Here is a 21562-nt window from a genome sequence, read left to right as displayed (position 1 = left end):
AGCAAAACCCACAGAAGGATAGAATGAAACAAATTTCTAGCACATGACAACTTGGAAGGTAGGCAGAAAAGGTGTGTTGCAACATGGTGAGAGAGGAGCAGGCTGTACCTGCCAGACCATGCCCCAGCAAACCTGGATCAGACCTTAGGGCTATTGTATCACTGGAAGCAGTAGCGATTTCCAAATCTCTCAGCCTACAGATGTCAAAGACAACTTGGAAGGTGAGCACGAAGGGTCTTTGAAACCTGAGTGAGAGTGGAGCTCATTCTAGTTCGGGCCCACCATCATAGCCTCAGGCAGAGGAAACCAGAAGTAGGCCTTGAAAGCCACTGAAGCAGCATTGGCAGTGGCAGTGATAGCTTCCAGGTCCCTTAACCCACAGGTATTTTTGCTAGTACTGAGGCAGGATAATATTGTTTTACCCATACTAGCATCTGGGTCAAAGAACTGGCTAGCAGTTCCAGGTTTAGGAGGAGCAAGCACAGCTTGCAGCCAAAATAGAGGGGGGGCACTTCTCACAGTTCCAGGGTAGAAAAGAATGATTGTGGTCATTCACAGAGCACAGTACAGCCAGGAGAGGAGTAAACATCTTTCCTTAGATCTTACCATCTTGGAAGAATTGAAAACATACAGGTCCCTAGAACTACCTCTAAAAACAGCTATACAAAATTCCTGAAGCTTAGGACAGGGTGCCTTCCACCCTAGAAGTAAAGCCCTACTTTAACAAAAAGTTCAAAGTAAAGTACTAGGCTGGGAAAGTGAGCAAACAATGGAAAACACTCTGACTACTGAAAGTTACTATGGTGACAAAGAAGATCAAAACACACACTCAGAATAAAAAAAAGCCCAAGCTCCTACATCCAAAGCCTCCAAGAAAAATATGAATTGGTCTCAGTCCATGGAAGAGCTCAAAAAGGATGTGGAAAATTGAGTAAGAGACGTAAAGGAAAAATGGAGGAGAAATGAGAATGATACAAGAAAATCATGAAAAATAAGTCAAGCTTGGTAAAGGGGACACAAAAAATACCAAAGAAAATAATACCTTAAAAATAGATGAGACAAAATGGCAAGAGAGGTCTAAAAAGCCAATGAGGAGAAGAGTGCCTTAAAAAGCAAAATTGGCCAAATGGAAAAGGAGGTCAAAAAGGCTTACTGAAGGAAATAATTCCTTAAAAATTAAAATGGAGCAAATGTAAGCTAATGACTTTATGAGAAATCAAGTAACAATAAAACAAAATGAACAGAATGAAAAAATAGAAGACCATGTGAACTATCTCACTGGAAAAACAACTCACCTGGAAAAGAGATCCAGGAGAGATAATTTAAGGATTACTGGTCAACCTGAAAGCCATTATAAAAAAGGGCCCAGACATCACCTTTCAAGAAATCATCAAGCAAAATTGCCATAATATTCTAGAACAAGAGGGTAAAATAGAAATTGAAAGAATCCACTGATCACCTCCTTAAATAGTTCCCAAAATGAAAATTGCCAAGGATATTATGGCCAAATTCCAGAGTTCCCAGGTCAAGGAGAAGATATTTCAAGCAGCTAAAAAGAAACGATTCAAGTATCGTGGAGCCACAGTTGGGATAATACAAGATTTAACAGCTTCTATATCAAAGATTCAAAGGGATTGTAATATGATATTCCAGAGGGCAAAGAAGCTAGGATTACAACCAAGAAGCACCTACTCAGCAAAACTTAGTATGTAGTAGTATATACTATTGTATACTTAGTATATAATAACCAGAGGGTAGAAGCATGAGTTTAATAAGAAGGGTCATCCTAAAAAAATAGAATTAAAAGGTTATAAAGTAATGTAGTGGGAGAGAGGGAAAGGAAGATGTAGAATGGGGTATAGTATGCCATATAAAAGAGGAAAGACAAAGATTTTACAGGGGAAGAGAAGAAGGAAGTGGTAAGGGGGAATAGGTGAACCTTACTCTCATCGGAATAGGCTCAAAGAGGAAATAACATACACACTTAATTGGTTACAGATGTCTATTTTACCCTACAGGACAATAGTAGAGTAAAGGGATAAGAGAATGGGAGGGGGTGAGAGAAGTGAGGCATTTTGGGCAGGGAGTAGTCAGAAGCAAGACATTTTTGAGAATCAACAAGGTGAAAAGAGAGAGGGAATAGAGGAAATGGGGAAAAGAGGATGGAGGGAAATATATTTATCAATAGAAAATGTAAAAAATATTTTGAGGTAAATTTGTCAAATAAAGACTTCATTTCTCAAATATACAGAAAACTGAGTCAAATTCATAAAAATAAGAGCCATTCCCCAATTGATAAATGATTATATATATATATATATATATATATATATATATATATATATATATATATATATATGACTGGTAGCCAAGATGGAGGCTGAAAAGCAGGGACCTGATTAAGCTCTCCCCCAGGTCCTTGCAAACACCTGTAAAAAATGACTATGAAAAAATTCTAGAGCTGGAGAATGTATGAAATAGCAGAAGGAAGCAGGTCTCCAGACCAGGACAACCTGGATGATCTCTGAAAAGGGTCTATTGCATCTTGCTGGGAGTGGAAAACAGCCCAGCATGAGCCACTTGAGGACCAACCAGAGTGGGAATCTGGCAGAACAGGCCACAGGGCCATGAATCCCTGAGCTGTGGCAGTTGCCAGATACCAAAAACAACAGAGCAGGTTAGTGGGAAAACTGTTGGATTGGGTGAGAGAAGTGTGCAACCCAGACCCAGACCCAGTGGTGGTGGTGGTAGCAGCAGCAGGAAGCCCCTGCAGATGCTTCCAGAGTCCCTGGCCAACATGGTAGGAAGAATAGATCAGCAGTTTGGAGAAGGAGTACAGGGAGACCTTTGCTGGTGCAGAGGCAGGGTTCTCTCACTTTGCCCTGCTTGGATCTGGACAGAGGTCCTGCTTGGCAGTTCTTGGGGGAGGAGGAGCACTGGTGAGGCAGAGCTTGCAGTGATGGTAGAGTAGAAGTAGCTCTAAAAACAGCAGCAAAAAGCCCTGAAGCTTGAGACAAAGTACTCTCTACTCTACAAGCAGTCATTCTCTGACAAAAATCTAAAGGGTCAAGTAGTTGCCCGGGAACATGACCACGTAGTGAAAAGGAACTCAGACTCAGACTATAGAATCTTTGTTTGGTGACAAAGAAGATCAAAACATACAGTCAGAAGAAGTCAACAAATTCAAAGAGCCTACATCAAAAGCCTTCAAGAAAAATATGAATTGATCTTAGGGCATGGAAGAGTTCAAAAAGGATTTGGAAAAGAAAGCAAGAGAAGTAGAGGAAAAATTATGAAAAGGAATGGGAGTGATGTGAGAAGACCATGAAATACAAGTCAATGACTTGCTAAAGGAGACCCAAAAAAAATTGAAAAAAATATTGAAGAAAACAACACCTTAAAAATAGATTAACTCAAATGGCAAAAGAGCTCTAAAAAGCTGATGAGGAGAAGAATGTCTTGAAAGGCAGAATTTCCCAAATGGAAAAGGAGGTCCAAAAGACCATTGAAGAAAATACTACATTAAAAATTAGACTGGAACAAATGGAAGCTAGTGACTTTATGAGACATCAAGATATTATAAAACAGAACTGAAGAAATGAAAAAAAAATGGAAGACAATTTGAAATATCTCATCGTAAAAACCACTGACCTAGAAAATAGATCCAGGAGAGATAATTTAAAAATTATTGGACTACCTGAAAGCCATGATTAAAAAAAAAGAGCCTAGACATCATCTTTCAAGAAACTATCAAGGAAAACTGCCCTGATCTTCTAGAGCAAGAGGGTAAAATAGAAATTGAAAGAATCCACTGATTGCCCCCTGAAAAAGATCCCCCAAAACTCCTATGGATATTGTTGCCAAATTCCAGAGTTCCCAGATCAAGGAGAAAATACTGCAAGCAGCCAGAAAGAAACAATTTGAGTACTGTGCACACACAATCAGGATAACACAAGATCTAGCAGCTTCTACATTAAGGGATCAAAGGTCTTGGAATATGATAGTCTGGAGGTCAAAGGAGCTAGGATTAAAACCAAAATATCGCCTAACCAGCAAAACTTAATATAATGCTCCAAGGCAAAATATGGATTTTCCATAAAATAGAAGACTTTCAAGCTTTCTCCATGAAAAGACCACAGGTGAATAGAAAATTTGCCTTTCAAATATGAGAATCGAGAGAAGCATGAAAAGGTAAATAAGAAAGAGAAATCATAAGGGACTTACCAAAGTTGAACTGTTTTGTTTACATTCCTACATGGAAAGACAATGTGTGTGATTCATGAGACCTTTCACAGTATTAAGGTAGTTGAAGGGAATTTACACATATATAGACAGAAGGCACAGGGTGAGTTGAATATGAAGGGATTATATTTAAAAAATTAAATTAAATTAAGGGGTGAGAGAGATATATTAAGAGAGGGAGAAATGAAAAGATAGAATGGAGCAAATTATCTCACATAAAAGTGGCAAGAACAAGCTGTTCTGTTGGATGGGAAGAGGGGGCAGGTGAAGGGGAATGAGTGAATCTTGCTGTCACCAGGTTTGACTTGAGCAGGGAAGAACATACACTCAATTGGGTATCTTACCCCACAGGAAAGTAGGGGGAAGGGGATAAGAAAGGGGCAATGATAGAAGGGAGGGCATATTGGGGGAGGAGGTAATCAAAAGCAAACACTTCTGAAAAAGGACAGGATCAAGGGAGAAAATTGAATAAAGGGGGACAAGATATGATGGAGGGAAATATAGTTAGTCTTTCACAACATAATTATTATGGAAGTGTTTTGCATAATGATACATGTGTTGGCTATGTTGAATTGCTTACCTTCTTAGGGATGATGGGTGGGGAGGGAAGAGGGCAGAGAATTTGGAACCCAAAGTTCTAAAAACAGATGCTCCAAAAAAAGGTGTTTTTGCATGCAACTGGGAAATAAAATATACGGGCAATAGAGTATAGAAATCTGTCTTGCCCTACAAGAAAGGGGAAAGGAGATGGGGTGGGGGAGTGACAGAAGAGGGATGACTGAGGAAAGGGACAATCAGCATATATGCCATCTTGGAGTGAGAGGGAGGGTAGAAATGGGGAGAAATTTTGTAACTCAAAATCTTGTGGAAATCAATGTTGAAACCTAAAAATATCAAATAATGAAATATTTTTAAAAATATATGATCATTTTTCAGATGAAGTAATCAAATCTATGTAGAGCCATATGGAAAATATTCTAACTCACTATTGATTGGAGAAATGCAAATTAAAATAATCCTGAGGTACTATCTCTTACCTATTAGATTGGCTAATAGGACAGAAAAGAGAAATGAAAAATGGAGGCAATTTTTGAAAAATGAGACATTACTGTATTATTGGTAGAGTTATGAACTAATTCAATCATTCCATAGATATATTTAGAGTTTTTCCCAAAGGGCTATAAAACCAAGCAAACCCTTTGAGTTAGCAATATCACTACTAGGTCTGAACCCCAAAAGATACAAAAAAGGGAAATGTATCTATATGTACAAAAATATTTATAGCAGCTCATTTCTGGACATAAAGAATTAGAAATTGAGGGGATGCTCCTCAGTGGAGAATGACTGAACAAGTTGTGGTATGTGATTATGATGGAATACTATTATACTATAAGAAATGATGATCAGGGTGCTCTCAGAATAACCTGGAAAGACTTGCATGGGCTGAAGCAAAGTGAAATGTACTGTGTACTAATTGATAGCAATATTGTAAGATAATCAGTTCTGCATGACTTAGTTATTCTCAGTAATACAATAATCCAAGACAACTCTGAAGGACTTTTGATATAATATTCTCTCCATCCCCAGAGAAAGAATTTATGGTGTCTAAATACAGATTTAAGTATATTGTGTCAACTTTTTTTTCTTGATTTTTGTCTGTTTTCTTTCATAGCATGACTATTATGGATTTGTTTTGCATGACTACACATGTATAACCTATATGAAACTGCTTGCCTTCTCATTGAGGGGCATTGTTGAAAGGAAGGGAGAGAATCTGTAACTTAAAATTTCAAAAAAATGATTGTTAAAAATTGTTTTTCCACGTAACTGGGGAAATTAAAAAAAATAAAAAATAGTGCTTGTGGTTGCTCACATAGCCCAGGAGATACCCAGATCATGGCACCTTAAAATAATTGAATACTTATAGATACCCATATTTAGCTCTGAAAATAGAACAAAAAATGTTAATCTTTGGGATGCTGCTCCCTTCATTCTAAAAGCAGAGCTCAATATATATAAATGCATATATATGAATATATATGTATATATAAATGCATATATATGAATATACATATACATATATTTGAATATATATGTATGTGTGTGTATGTATATATATATATATATATATATATATATATATATATATATATAATAAAGAAATAGACTGGAAAAATGAGCAAGTGATAAAAAAGAATCTGATCATAGAAAGTTACTGTGGTGAGAGGGAAAATCAAACAATCATAAGTGTCAAAACAGATAGTTGCAAAATCTCCAAGAAAAATGTGTTTTGTTTTCTGCACCCCCAAAAAAGATTCTGAAAAAGATCAAAAAAATTAAAAATTAAATAAGAAAGATAAATGAAATTTTGGGAAAAGGGAATAATGCAAGAGTTGAAAACAAAGTCAATAGCTTTGTAAAGGAAGCATAAAAATAGAAAAAGGTGTACAAAATTTCACAGAACATAAACAACTCCTTTAAAAATAGAATTGTCTAAAGACAAAAAAGAGGTAGAAAAGATTCTGAGGAAAATAATTCTATAAATTTAGAATTGGGAAAATGGAAGCTAATAACTGCATGAAACATTAAGAAACAAACAAAATGCAAAAGGATAAAAAATGGAAGAAAATGCCAAACATCACATTAAAAAAAACCAACTGAAGTAAAAAATAGATCAAGGAGAGATAATTTAAGAATTACTGGACAACCTGAAAGCCATGGTGAATAAAAGCCCAAATATATTTCAAGAAATTATCAAGGAAAACTGCTGGGTATCCTAGAAACAGGGGATAAAATAGAAATAGAAAGAAACCATTATTTGTATTCTTATCTTCATGTAGAAATAGTTCATAATTATAGGTCATTAAAGTTGGAAAAAATGAATTAAAATCTACAATATTTTGAAAAATCAAATTTAAAATTAATGAGCCATTTTGGAGGTACATTTTACATGTATAATTTTCATTCTAGGCAATATCTAAACCACTTCAGAATTCTTTAATATGAACATAGAAATGCTGACAGAGTAATTCAAAAGGTTTGACTGCCTCATGAGAACAGAGCTGAGGAAATGGAGAGAATGGTAATTGGATCTCTAAGGAAACTCTGGGACAGCACAATGTGCTCCAGGCACTTTTCCCTCGATATTCCCAGAGGAATACAAATTAGAGAAAATAGAGATAAAATTGGAAGAAAATTCAGAAGAGTGCTTCCAATGGGAAACAAAACAATAAGAACAGAGAAACTGAAAAGAGAAAATTAAATATCAAAATAGTCTAGATCCAAGTAACATACAAATCAGACAATTTAGCACCCAATGCCCAATTATTTAACAAAAAATCAGAAAAACAAATAACAAGATTAAAAATACCTAAGGTCACACCAAAAGCACTTCATATGTTTAGCAGTAGAAGGCATTCAATTTTTTTGACTATCTCAAAACCTGTTCTCAATAATGACCAATCCCACAAAGAGAGTTAATGTTTTGTGTTTAGCAGGGATAATTACCTGAAGAATATTCTTAGAGTAGTGACTCACATTTGTAGAATCTCCAACCCACACCCATAAAATTAGGAATTCCAACATAAATATTCTCATATTTGATATATGTGGTTTGCTACCACTTAGCAAGCTAGCAGCAATATATCATCCTTCAACAGCATACTGAACTAGTATCTTTTTAAATGTATTTTTATTTTTCACAGTTCATATATTGTCATTATGGTAAGGTACTGGGAAAAGTTCAAAAACCTGAGTCAGAAGGTTTATTCTTATGTCCACCACCAACTTTCTGTGTGACTTCTGGCAAGCCATTTTGTCAAGTCTCTTTGACCATCAATTTTCTAATTTATGGAACAGATATGACAGAGTTCTCCTTGTCTACTTCACAGAACTGTCCGAGACTCAACAAAGATAAAAGAGGCAAATCATTTTCTAACTTTAAGACACTGTTCATGTGCTATGATGCAAATGTTTATGGAAATACACATTATCACATTGTTCATAAATATTCTTTACACATTGTGAATTTTTATGCAAAAATATTTTAGAAAGTGAGCTTGTTGTTTTTTGTCTAAAACTATTTGGTGTTTTAACTGTCTTTCTTTTTTTAATTTATTTTTTTTATTTTTAGTTTAAAATACTCAGCTCCACAAGTTTTTGAGTTCTAAATTTTCTCCCTCTCTCTCCTCCCCACTACCCTCCCAAAACAGCATAATCTGATACAGGTTCTACATAGAACTTCATATTATACTTATGTTCACAATAGTCAAGTTGTAAAGAAGAATTGTAACCAATGCAATGAACTATGAGAAAGAAGAAACAAAACCAAAAAAAGAGGGAGAGCAAATAGTTTGCTTCAATCTGAGTTCAGATTCTATAATTCTTTCACTGGATATGGATACTTTTTGGTATCATTAGTCTTTTGGAGCTGTCTTAGAACCTTGCATTGCTGAGAAGAGCCAAGTCTATAAAAGTTAGTCATCACAGATACTGTGTATCTGTAATCATGTATCATGTTATCCTAGTTCTGCTCCCCTCATACAGTCTTTCAATAAATATTTGTTGAATGAATAATTGCATGAATTAAAAATTATAAAAAGTTGAGTTTTTATCATAAATGCAACATTACTTGTTTAAAAATTTTAATACTTATAAGTAGCTTAGTAATATTAATAATGTGACAATTCTATAATTCTTTCAATTAATCTGCTAAATTAGTTAAGAAACAAAAGAAAACTATTTTGAGAGTGTTTATTAGCTACTTAGGAATAAAGATTCTTACAAACCCTGGTGTTTTGAAAATATGTCTTTAATGCATTATTAGCAAAACTAGGACTCAGAAATAACTATGTTTTGATGTTTTTACATGTCCACGTGGAGTACAGTCTGTAGTTTGAAATCAGCCACAGTTTAATGACACAGTACAAGTTTTTAAAATGTCTGCCAAAGCATGTGATGATGAAGCATTTTGATTTCAAATATCTGAAATTCAACTAACACTATATAGCCAATTTTTAAGTGCCATTTAGCCAATGGAATATCAAAATTTCCAATCATTTTAAAATTAACTCAACTGCTTCTTTCTGGAAAAAAAACATTGCTTATAATTGTCCCTTGCGATAACTTGCACCAGATTCATGCTGTTCAAGGTCCCATATCTTTCCCTCCTCTGAGAATCTGAAGCTTGCAGAAGCAACTTTTGATTTTCTTCATATTAGAAAATTCTTCCTCCCATATTGAACCTTGAAACCAGAGCATCAATCTTGATGTTGGCAGAACCAGCATCAGGAGAAAGGGAGTTCAGGAGTACAGATTGATCCTTCTGGTTCTGATAGTGACCCTCAGGACTTTGCCAACATAGTCTTGTGCTTATAGCTTTCCCTTTTTTTTCTTCCCACCCTTGTCAGCACTCAATAGAGAAAGTATCAGTAATCCCCAAAGGAATACAAGATATTATCAAGTATGTCTCAACATTGCCTCCCAAATTGCACAGAGCCTGGCCTTAACACAAGGCCTAAAGTTTGATAACAGTACTGGAAAAATGAGTAAACAAAAAAGTACCATAAATAATCAAGGCTGCAGAAGGGCTGAAGACAAAAACCCAGAAGAAAATGACTCAAAACATGTTACAGGCAAAACTTCACAGAAAAAAGAAAATACATAGCTTGGGCCAAAGTTCAACCTATCACAGTGTCTAGAACATCATACGAGCTACATAAATGTTACTGTTACTACTAACAATATAAATATAAGGTGGCACAGTGAATATAACACTGGACTTAGAATCAGGAAGACTTATCTTTGTGAGCTCAAATCTGGCCTCAAACACTTGCTAGGTGTTAAGGCAAGTCACTTAACCCAATTTGCCTCATTTTTCTCATTTATAAAATGACCTGGAAAAGGAAATGACAAACCAAATAGGGTCATGGAGAATTGTACACAACTGAAAAAAAAATAGTAGAACTGTATTCTTGATGGAGACGAGTACTAGTAACTGTAGGGGAAAGGAAAGGAATCATACAGAAATGGTCCAGATTTTCTGAGTCAGGAGACAGAGGAGCATAGCCAGTGCAAAGCGATAGTTTTGTGAAACAAAATGATATGTGTGAGTAGCAGTGTTGGGTCAGACCACAGAGAACAGGATAAGGAATAATTTAATTCCTACTAAGTCTGGAAATAAGAATGATTGGAGGAAGATTCAACAGCTGAAAAAAATAAAAAAATCATACTTTCCACAATAGACATACAGCCCTTTCTTTCCTTGATAATCTTTATGTCCTTTTAAAATTTAGGTGCTGAACCTATGATAAATTTATCAACAATCACCCTAAGGGGTGTTAAGTCTTTTATGGAAAAATAATATACTGAAAAGTAGTTCTGACTGGGGAGTTAGAAGACCTGAATTTTATTCCTGGCTTTGCTAATAAGAAATGTCTACCATCTGGTCTACCAACCAATCAAGTATGGTGTGGAAAGAACATGGGATTTCACATTGGTTTTATCATTCACCATCATTAAGGTATGGGCAAATCTCTGAATCTTTGTCTTCTTGATTTTAAAATGAGGTTAGTAATGTTTATACAACCTCTTCCTCATAGCATTGTTTTTGAAAAAGTGCTCTGTGATCCTCAAAGCACATATTATTATGAGTTATTAACATTAATGAGCAAAGGTATGTAACTTTTGATGTTCTTCAGATTAGAAAATTCTTCCTCCCATATTGAACCTTGAAACCAGAGCATTGATCTTGATGATGGCAGAACAAGCATCAGGAGAAGGGGAGTTCAAGAGTACAGATTGCTCCTTCTGGTTCTGATAGTGACTCTCAGGACTTTGCCACCATAGTATATTCTGCTGTAAATGTAACCATGGGCTCTGAAAAAGTAATAGTATTAAATGTATCAGAGCAATGATTTAGACAAACAGATTAAGGGAAAAAATGAAATAGTAAAATGTACCTTACCTTTAAAAAAACCTCCCTGAAGTATATTCATCTCTGTCCTCCATTTTGTTCAAAAGCTTCTTAGAAACCTTGTGCTTTCCTAATCTAGAGCATAGTACCTGCACAGAGTAGGTAGTAATAGAATAATTATTTTATAGAGCTTAAATTTGCAAATTACTTTACAAATACCATCTCATTTAATCCTAACAACAATCCTGAGAGATAGGAGCTGTTTTATCTTCATTTCACAAATGAATAAACTGAATCAGACAGGTTAACTGACTTTCCCAAATTCATACAGTCAGAAATTATTTGAGGATGAATTTGAACTGAGGTCATCCTGATTCTAAGTCTACTTCTCTATCCACTGTACCACCTAGTTGTAGGGAATGGATAAAGGTTTGTTGGATTGAATTGAATAGACTAGAATTTAGGACACCAGAATTCCAGTCTTGTCTTTGTCCTTAGCAAGTCCTTTCATTCCTCTAGTTTTCAGTTTCCTCATTTGTAAAATATTGAATTTGGATTAGATGAATTCTAAGTTCCTTTCCAGCTCTTGAGTCCAGTAAAATTAAAATGTGTGTTGGTAAAGGTTCAAAAACTGGGTAATACCATATTATTTTTCAGCTGAGGGATTATGTGTTGCAAGGTGATCACCCACTTTCCTAGCTTCATTTGCAGACTGTCATTCTCTGCATTCAGTTAAGAAGAGAAAAAGCAGTTGTACCATTGAGAGGTGTTTAGTATCTTATGCCAAATTTAATATCTGTTTTCCATCTGAGCTGAAAGCGACGGAGGCTTCCCCTCCTTCCAGCTGTTTTAATGGCACAGATCATAGGCACTGCAACAAAAGTCAGAAATCTCTTCAGCTAGTGGTCTGTCATATCTGGACTCAATGAACCATAGGTCAACAGACAACAGCTTGGTTTCAGATATACAAAGCATTTCAATTCTTAGCAGATGAAATGTTCCAGTTTGCTAGAGTAGAAATAGCCTAAGTTTGTGAGTATTCTGGCTTTATTAAAAAAAAAAAGAACAAAAAATCATTGTAAGTTCTCTTGCCCTTTTTAGTATTGCTTAATTTAATAAACTGACTTTTAAGTATCCAATTAGCTGGTATTTATGTCAAGAAAAATCTACTGAATTTTTTTTGGAGGTTAAATTCCCTTGAAATGCCCAATTTGCTTCACACACCAGCAGAATAATTGGTTCTATCTCATATGTATACCTTGAAGTTTTTGATTACATTTTACTGTGCCATTACTGTATCGATTGATTTTGAGAGATTGTACTAATAATACTTGTTTAAATAATTAGCTATGAGAAAGAGAAAGAAAAGGGGGTTCAATTGAATGACCTGTGAGGTGCCTTCCATCTCTAACTCTGTTTTCATATCAGGTACCACCATCCCAGAAACCACCCCAGAAAAGGCAAAGTAGTAAGAGAGGAAAGTAATAAACAGGTTGGGAGAATAGAAAGAGTTCATGTAGAAGGTAGTGCTTGAATTATATGATGAAAGAAGTGAATGCTTCTATAAGTTAGAGATGAGAAGGGAGTCAATTACAGGAATGAGGAATGACCAGTGGAAAGTCACATCGACTTAAAAGAGGGTTGGGGAGAGAGACAGACAGACAGACAGGCAGACACACAGAGGAGTTCTGTATAACTATCAAAAACAAGGCAAGTTTATGCCTAGGTTGTGAAAGGGTATAAAAGTCAGGCATGGTAACCTACAGTTTTATTGTAAAAGAATTTCAGAGCCACTGACATTTATTGAATAGAAAAGTGACATGATCAGATCTAGGCTTGAAGAAAATAACTTTGGTAGCTGTGTAGTACATCAAGTAGAGTGGAGTGGGGAAGGAAACTTGAGGCCCTTAGAACAAGTAGGAAGCTATTGCAAAAATCTCATATCATAATTGGAGAGGTGATAAGGGCTTTACAGACACATGTGGATCCACATGTACGCCTTATTTGGGATATAACAAAAGCCTTTTTTAGGGTAATCCTATTCAACTGTTTGGCAAGACTCTAGAAAACTTCAGTAGCTGTGCATAGTACTGGTCCTACCCATGACAGGAGAAACAAATGAATTTGAAACTGTTTACATAACAATAGTTTTATCAGTCTCCTAAAATAACATAACACAAACTAGGCTAACAAGGCTAACAATTCGGATTTCTTTCAATACTTTGAGGGTATTTAGAAGTAAGAGGATCTCTTTAGTACTTTAGTTACTAGAAACCCTGTGATTCATTTGGCATGCTGTTTCTTTGTAGACAATAAAAAAGAGAATGCCAGCTAATCTCAGTGCAATCACCACAAACTAGTAATTAATTATATTTTTTGAATATGTAATGTACAAGGAATGCCCCAGTACTTCTGAAATATTGCCATTATTATATTCTAAAAAAACAAGAAACTAGTGTATAATCATAGCATACAATGCTTTATTAAATATATTCTGTTTTACAGAATTTTAACAGGTTGTGATCACTTAAAATTCGTGATTAGTAGTGGTGAGAATTATAATTTAATTAAATTTAAATATTTAATTTTAAAATAAAGAAATAACCAACAAAAACTCACTTCCCATAAATAATACCCTAATGCATGGATTAGCTACCATAACAAAGGACTAGGTAGTGATATCTTTACATGTAAAAGGGGTATAGAGCAACCACTAATCTGTTGGATAGGAAAAGAAAAAATAACAAATAAGATAGAAAGAGGATGAGTAGAAAGGTAAAGTGCCATTAGTTTTCTCTGATGCACTTCTTTAATAGGGTACACAGAACTTGAACAAGGGATTATTTTGCGATAGGGAAGGCTTAAAAATTGTACTTTACGCATTTTATTTTTTTAACATTGAATTGAATGAGTGCAGGGAAAAATCATGAGTAAAACAGATTTACCCTGTATGTAGGAGCTCAAAAAATGGATGGGGTCACTTGGCTACTCCAGATCTAATCAAACTAAACAAAATTGTGAGGAAGAAGATGGTTACCAGAATAGCAGGTTCAGTTTGCTCTTACTCTGGTAAGGACCCTTTCTTTGAAATATCAGGGGTCTCTGTGACCTTGTAAAAACCATTATTATTTATAGTTATTACCTCAATTTGATCCTCATCACAACTGTATGATGGAGAAATTCCAGGAGATTTTCATTCCCAATTAAAACCAAACTTGGAGAGTGAATTGAGTTGCCCAAAACCCCATGGGTATGGGTTGTTCTGGGAGACTCAGATGGCTTTGTGTGACAGATTTTGTGAATTGGTGATTTTGAGCCTTCATTGTAATACATGCAAGTGAACTCCAAAGAAAACTTACATTAAAAGATGAATTTTCTGCTACTAAATAATATTAGCGTATACTCATATGTATATTATGTATGAACATTGTTTTATAAGTTCATGTATATATATCCAAATATGTGCAGATATTTGTGTGTATATGAACACAGATATGCATGGTCTATAATATGTATAACATAAATATGTATTTATATGTATATATGTATGAATATGTTATATAGATTAAATGTAAATATGTATGTACATAGATATATGTGTATATAAGTATATGTGTATGTAAACAGCTAACTTTTACTTAGTGTTCCAGGAACAATGGTATCCACTTTACAATTATTATTTCATTTGATTCTCACAATAGCCCTGGAAAATAGGTACTACTATTATCTCTATTTTATAGATGAGGAAACTGAGGCAAAGAGAGGTTTACCCAGCTACCTGCCCAGGGCCACATAGCTAGTTAAGTGCTTGAGGTCAAATCTGAACTCAGGTCTTCTTCACTCCAAATCTGGTGCTCTATCCTCTATTCCATCTTTTTCAGATGTAAGAGGCTTCCCAGAATAGATGGTATATATTTCTGTATCTATCTGTGTATACAGATAGAGAAATATGTATCTATACTCATCCATACATGCATGTGTATCTATGTATCTATATATATATATATATATATATATGATATCAATATAGTGCTTACTATGTGGTTATTAAATCCAGTGGCATGTAATATCTGCAAATATATACATATATGTATATTTATATATTTATATGTGTGTATGAATATGTATATATGCACGTGCATATATGTGGGGTTTTGTGCATATATGTATATATGTGTGTGCATGCATGTATATATGTATACATTTATGTGTGTATATATAAACATATATACATATGTGTGTATGTGTGTATATGTATATTTATATAGGAAATTTCTTTCCTTCCTAGAATGTGTTGTATACTAAAGCAGCTCTTTGGTACATTTTAATAGCATTTTATTTTTTTTGCCAGTCACATGTCAAGAAAATATTTAGCTTTCATTTTTACAAGATTTTGAGTTCCAAATTTTTCTCCTTCTTCCTCTAATGGCAAGCAGGGTGGGACTTTTTGTTGTTTTTGTTAGAATGCTTCTCAGCACTAAGGCAATTGAGTGCCTTGGATTGAGTCTTGCCTTTGTTTCAACAAGAGTCTTCAATTGAATCGGGAGTCTTTAATGATATGCTTAAGTCACAAGAAAGCCTAAGTCAAATGAGTTTGAGTTTCATGGTTGTGATGCCCTCTGACCATGAATAAGTGTATCTATACTCTGAGGTTGGTGTTTTGTTTTGGGGGATTTCACTCATTGGAAGAGTGGTCTCGGTGAGGAGTGGGGCTGAGCCAAGGTGGTGACATGAAAACAGGGACTCACTTGAGCCCCCCCCCCCAAATCCCTTCAAACACCTGTAAAAACTTGCTCTAAACAAATTCTAGAGCTACAGAATCCACAAAACGACAGAGTGAAACAAGTCTCCAGCCTGAGACAGCCCAGATAGTCTACTGCACCATGCTGCGAGCAGAACACAGCCCAGCCTGGGCCATGACAGGACAGACCAGGCTGGAGGAGTATAGGCATACCAGGCCTCAGGGCACTGAATCACTGTCAGCTGTGGTGGTTTCCAGAGTTCTCAATCCACAACCACCAAAGAAAATGAAACACGTCAGTGGGAAAACTGTTGGACCTGGGTGAGAGGCAGAAGAGTTGGCTGCAGCAGCAGCAGTGGCAGCAGCAGCATCTGATGTGGCTTCTTTTGGAGCTCCACACCCACAGACCATGGGAGGAATCAGGAGGCTGGTCAAAGTGGGACTATGGGGATCTCTTTGCTGGTGCTGAAGCAGTGTTCTCTTGCATGGCCTTGCTTGGATCTGGGTCATAGTCCTGGTTGGCAGTCGTTGGGGAAGGAGGATGGCTGGTGTGGCAGAGCTTGTAGTGGCTGTGGAGAGGGAAGTCATCCTGGTAGTTACACAGCAGAAAGGAGTGCTTGTACTCACAGACCAGAGCAAAGGCCAAGAAAGGAGTATCATAACACTTCAGAATCTATGTATCTATGAAAACCGCATTATAAAACCCCTGAAGCTTGGGACAGAGCACCCTCCATTCTGGAAGCAGTGATACCCTGACAAAGAGTCAAGTACTTGGATGGAAAAATGAGCAGACAGTGTAAAAAGGACTCAGACTATAGAATGTTACTTTGGTGACAAAGAAGATCAAAAATATACAGCCAGAAGAAGTCAACAAGAAATCAACATCCTACATCCAAAGGCTCCAAGAAAAATATGAATTGGTCTCAGGCCATGGAAGAGCTCCAAAAGTATTTGGAAAACCAAATAAGAGAGGCGGATGAAAAATGGGGAAGAGAAATGAGAGTGATGCAAGAAAATAATGAATAAATGAGTCAACAGCTTGCTAAATAAAGGAGTCCCCAAAAATACTGAAGAAAATAACACCTTAAAAATAGGCTAAATGAAATGGCAAAAAGGGTCCAAAAAGCTAATGAGGAGAAGAATGCCTTGAAAGGCAAAATTAGCCAAATGGAAAAGGAGGCCCAAAAGGTCACTGAAGAAAATAATGTCTTAAAAACTAGCATGGAGCAAGTGGAATCTAGTGCCTTTATGAGAAATCAAGAAATTTTAAAACAAAACCAAAAGAATGAAAAAAAAAAACGGAAGACAATGTGAAATACCTCATTGGAAAAACCACTGACCTGGAAAATAGATCCAGGAGAGATAATTTTAAAACTATTGAATTACCTGAAAACCATGATCAAAATAAAAAGAGCCTAGACATCATCTTTCAAGGAATTATCATGGAAAACTTCCCTGATAGCCTAGAACCAGAGGGGAAAATAGAAATTGAAAGAATCCACTGATGACCTCCTGAAAATGATCCCAAGAAGAAAACTCCTAGAAATACTGTGGTCAAATTCCAGAGCTCCCAGGTCAAGGAGAAAATACTGCAAGTCACAAAGAAATAATTTGACAACTGTGGAAACACAATCAGGATAATACAAGATCTAGCAGCTTCTACACGAAGGGATGGAACATCTTGGACTATGATATTCTGGAAGTCAAAGGAGCTAGGATTAAAACCAAGAATCACCTACCCAGCAAAACTTAGTATAATACTTCAGGGCAAAATATGGATTTTCAAAGAAATAGAAGACTTTCAAGCATTCTTCATAAAAGACCAGAGCTGAATGGAAAATTTGACTTTCAATTACAAGAACCAAGAGAAGCATGAAAAGGCAAACAGAAAGTAGTCCTAGCTCCTTGACCTTACAGAATATCAATTTTTATGATCTCTACTCTTCTAAAGGTGTAGCTGCCAAGTCTTACATAATCCTGATTGTGACTCTCCTATATTTGAATTGTTTCTTTCTGGCCACTTGAAAATTTTTTTACTTGACGCAATAGTTCTGAAATTTTGCTAAAATAATCCTCAGTGTTTGTTTTTTTGTTTTGTTTTGTTTTTTGGGGATGAGGGAGGGGAATCTCTTTCTTGAGATGATCGATGGATTGGTTTTTTTTAATTTATTATTTATTTTTAGTTTACAATGCTCAGTTCCACCAGTTTTAGAGTTCCAAATTTTCTCCCCCAAAGATGGCATGTAATTCAATATAGGTTCTATATATACCTTTGCAATGAACTTATTTATATAATATTCCAGTTGTAACAAAGAATTATACCCAATGGAATAAATCATGAGAAAGAAGAAACAAACCCAAAAAAGAAGGGGAGAAAAAGAGAAATTTTTTGCCTCAATTTGCATTCAGACTCCATAATTCTTTCTCTGGATGTGCATAGCTTTTTCCATCATGAATCTTTTGGAGCTATCTTTAACCTTTCATTGATGAGACCAGTCAAGTCTATCAAAATTAGTCCTTACAGATACTGTGTGTCTGTAATCATGTATAATGATCTCCTGGTTCTGCACCCCCTCCCAGAATATTAATTAAGGTGAGACCTTGTTACTGTTTTCTCCTTTATCACTTACTTAATCAAGGTCCCTTGAGGAGTCCCACCTTTGTTTCTCTACATAAACCAGGAGTCTTTTATGACCTCCTTGCCTCAAGGGAAAGCCTAGGCCACGTGGTTTTAAAATGAATATTTGTGAGTTTTTAGGTCAGGTGGGTGAGTCGCATGTGTGACTGACCTTTGACCCTGAACAAGATATATATATATATATATATATATATATATATATATATACCCAGAGGTTAGCTTTCTCCTTTGGGGCTCTAAGCCACTGGAAGAGTGGCATGGGATTCCGGGCAGCTGCTCTAAGAGCCTGCCAGCTCATGATACTCTTGAAGGAGTTGTTTTCTTCAGAGAATTTTTGTATCTCTCTTTCCCTTTCTCCAATTCTTCTTTTTAAGCAGTTTTCCAAGCTTTTGACTCCTTTTCCCATAATTCCCTTGCCTTACTCTCATTTGTTTTTTCAATGTTTCTTCTCTCATATGATTTTTAAACTCCTTTTTGAACTCTTCCACGAGTTTTTTGGGGGGCTTGAAACCACTTCTAGTTTTTTTGGGGGTGGGTTGCCCATAAGTGTTTTGACATTCCTGTCCTCTTCTGAGTTTGTGTCATGATCTTCTCTTTCACCATAAAAACTTTTTATGGTCAGATTATTCCTCTTTTTGTTGATCTTTTTGGAGGTGGCAGTTCCTTTATTTTACTTTTAAAATTTTATTTAGTGTTTTATTTTTCCCCAATTACATGAAAAGCAATTTTACACATTCACTTTTAAACTCTGGATTCAAAATTCTCTCCCTTTGTCCTTCTCTACCCACCCTCCATTGAGAAGGCAAGCAATTTGATACAGATTATCCATGCACTGTTATGCAAAACATTTTCCTATTAGTCACATAGTGAAAGAAAACATAGAACAAAAAAGGATGCTTCAATCTGTATTCAGACAACATCAGTTATTTCTCTGACAATGGACAGCATTTTTTTTATCATAAGTCTTGGCTAATTATGATTTTTAAGGCTTTCTTCTCCTCATTGGTTATTTGTATCTCTTTTATAATTTGGCCTATTCTGTTTTTTAAGGTGTTATTTTCTTCAGCATTTGTGCGTGTGTCTGTGTGTGTGTGTGTCTGTGTGTGCATGTGCATGTGTGTGTGCATGTGTGTGTGTATATGTGTGTCCTTTACTAAGTTGTTGACTCATTTTTCTTGATTTTCTTTTTCTTTTTTCCCCACTTAATAAATTTTTTTTCCAATTACATAGAAAGATAGTTTTCAACATTCACCTTTATAAGATTTTGAATTCCATGTTTTTTCTTCCTCCCTTCCCTCCTCCCTTCCCATTACAACATGCAATTAGATATAGGTTATACACGTAAAATCCTGTTTGTTTGACATATTTCCATATCAGTCATGTTGTGAAGGAAGAATCACAACAAAAGGGAAAAACCATAAGAAAGAAAAAAAGAGAGAAAATAGCACGCATTGATCTGCATTCAGATTTTATAGTCCTTTCTCTGGATATGGATAATATTTTCCATCATAAGTCTTTTATAATTGCCTATTATTGTATTGCTGAGCAAACCAAACTCTTTCAAAGCTGATTATCTCACAGTATAGCTGTTACTGTGTACAGTGTTCTCTTGGTTTTTCATGATTTCCTGACATCAGTCTTATTTACCTTCACATTTTTTCCTTTACCTCTCTTATTTGTTTTTCAAACTCCTTTCTGAGCTCTTCCATGGCCTGAGACCAATTCATATTTTTCTTGCAGGCTTTGGATATAGGAACATTAACTTTGTTATCTTCTAAGTGTGTGCTTTGATTTTCACTGTCACCATAGTAACTTTGTACAGTCAGAGGGTGTTTCTATTGTTTGCTCACTTTCTCAGACTATTTCTTGAATTTTAGCCCTTTATTAAAATATGGGGTCAGCTTCAAGGTTGCAGGGAGAATCGTCCCAAGCTTCAGAGATTTTGTGCAGCTATTTGCAGAGATACTTCTAGAAAACTGTAAGTTTTCAGTTCTTCCAAGATGGTATAATCTAAGCAAAGGTGTTTATTACTCTCCTGGCTTGTGTTCTGCTCTATGAAAGACCAGAAGCACTCTTCTGCCCTAGAACTGTGAGGGAGGTGGTTCTCTGATCTACTGTGGCCACAAGTTTCTGCCACTCCAGAATTTGTTTAGAGTCATTATTTAAAGGTATTTGGAGGGTTTGGGGGAATGCTCAGGAGAGTTCTTGTCATCACTCCACCATCATGGCTTCACCTCACCTCTTTCCTTTCTTTTAAATTAGATGTATGCTCCCAGGGTCAAAGGGGCATTGTCTCAGGCTTCTTGTGCCTATGGCTGCAGGCCCTGGCTATTTACATGCTGTTGTGCTATTGTTTCCTTGATGGCCCAGGGGGACCCTCGTGCCTGGTTCTGTGGTAAGAGGTTGTTATGACTCCCAGAAGTCAAGTTATTATTACTGGTACATTTTAGATTGTATTTTTGTTAGCTAGGTTTTAGTTAGTCCAGAAGACTCCATATCTTCCCCTGATGTAGATTCCTGAAAATAAAACCAAGGTCATAAAACAGTTTAAGTGAATGTTTAATCATTATCACAACTCAGAAGTCCCAATTTAAAACTCAGAAAACTTCTAGTCCTACTTCCTCACGTTACTGATGAGGAAAGGAAAGACAAATAGTTAGATGACTTACTCAAGGTCACATACATAGTATCTCAAGAAGTATTAGAATCAAAATTCTCTGTCTTCAAGGCAATGTTCTTTCCACTGTACCACAGAGACTAATGGTTCTCAAGTGATCGGACAACAGCTCTGTGGTTATTTCCATTTTACAGATGTCTCAAAATGGTGAAATAACTTAATGCTCATAACAGAACTAGTAAAAGGCACTGCTGGTTTTGAAACCAGGTCCCTTTTTATTCCAAGACTAACAGTTTTTTTGTGATATCTAGAAATATTTGTTTACAATTGTTTTACCATCCCCAACGGCATTTTAAAATTGTAAGTTTTTTATCCCTCAAATTAGTCTTTGAACTTCTAAAGCACCATCAT

Source organism: Trichosurus vulpecula, chromosome 4 (genome assembly GCF_011100635.1).
Source record: "Trichosurus vulpecula isolate mTriVul1 chromosome 4, mTriVul1.pri, whole genome shotgun sequence".
NCBI lineage: Eukaryota > Metazoa > Chordata > Mammalia > Diprotodontia > Phalangeridae > Trichosurus > Trichosurus vulpecula.
The sequence above is the reverse complement of the archived record's forward strand: the minus strand, read 5'-3'. Positions refer to the sequence as shown.